Source organism: Nannospalax galili, unplaced genomic scaffold (genome assembly GCF_000622305.1).
Source record: "Nannospalax galili isolate Female #2095 unplaced genomic scaffold, S.galili_v1.0 scaffold28, whole genome shotgun sequence".
Taxonomy (NCBI): Eukaryota; Metazoa; Chordata; class Mammalia; order Rodentia; family Spalacidae; genus Nannospalax; species Nannospalax galili.
In genome coordinates, this window is record NW_008359594.1 from 2,318,455 (window position 1) to 2,319,178 (window position 724).

General features: G+C 39.5%; 1 protein-coding gene across 9 annotated transcripts in view; it reads right to left on the bottom strand.

Annotated features, from left to right (window-relative positions):
* The window catches only part of Nrg4 (neuregulin 4), a 218,543-nt gene that overhangs the window by 101,814 nt on the left and 116,005 nt on the right, over positions 1-724 (bottom strand). The gene's annotated exons all lie outside the window — the stretch shown is intronic.

Consider the following 724-nt stretch of genomic DNA (forward strand, 5'->3'; position numbering starts at 1 on the left):
TAAAAATATAATCACTGGCCCATGCAGTTTCTTTTCTTTTCTTTTTTTTTCAAACAAATAGGGCTTACCTCAACAAAAACTTATATCCATATACAAGAAGTACATTTTGTTGGACATGCAGCATTTCACGAGTTTTTGAATACTGAGGACTACAGCACTGGTGATTTTCATTTTATAACATGTCAAAAATCTGATTTATATGGCTGCAGTGTGGGCGAGGTCAAGGCAGACCAAGGTGTGCGCAGAGGTCAGGGAGCGGCCAACTGAACCACTCCTACATGTTCAGAGTTGCAAATAGAACAAGATTTTACTTAGGAGTTTTACTAAGTGGCACTCTTCAATCATTGTTCTAGTTTCAAAGTTATGAAATAAGCCACATTCTTTAGAGCCCTTACTTATCTTTGCATGACTAAATAATTCAGAAGTGTTACATAAGTTTTTGGAGAAATGGCATTTTAATATGGTACATTTGGTCAAGTGTTCCACAGGGTTTTTAAAAAGTTCCTTATGGGGGCTGGAGAGATGGCTCAGTAGTTAAGATTACTGATTGTTCTTGCAGAGGACCCGGGTTCGATTGCCAGCACCCACATGGCAGCTACAAACCATCCTTAACTCTAGTTCCAGGGGAATCTGATGCCCTCTTCTGACCTCCACAGCATTGCATGACACAGGACATGGGTGCACTCACATACATGCAGGCAATATACTCATACATATAAAATAA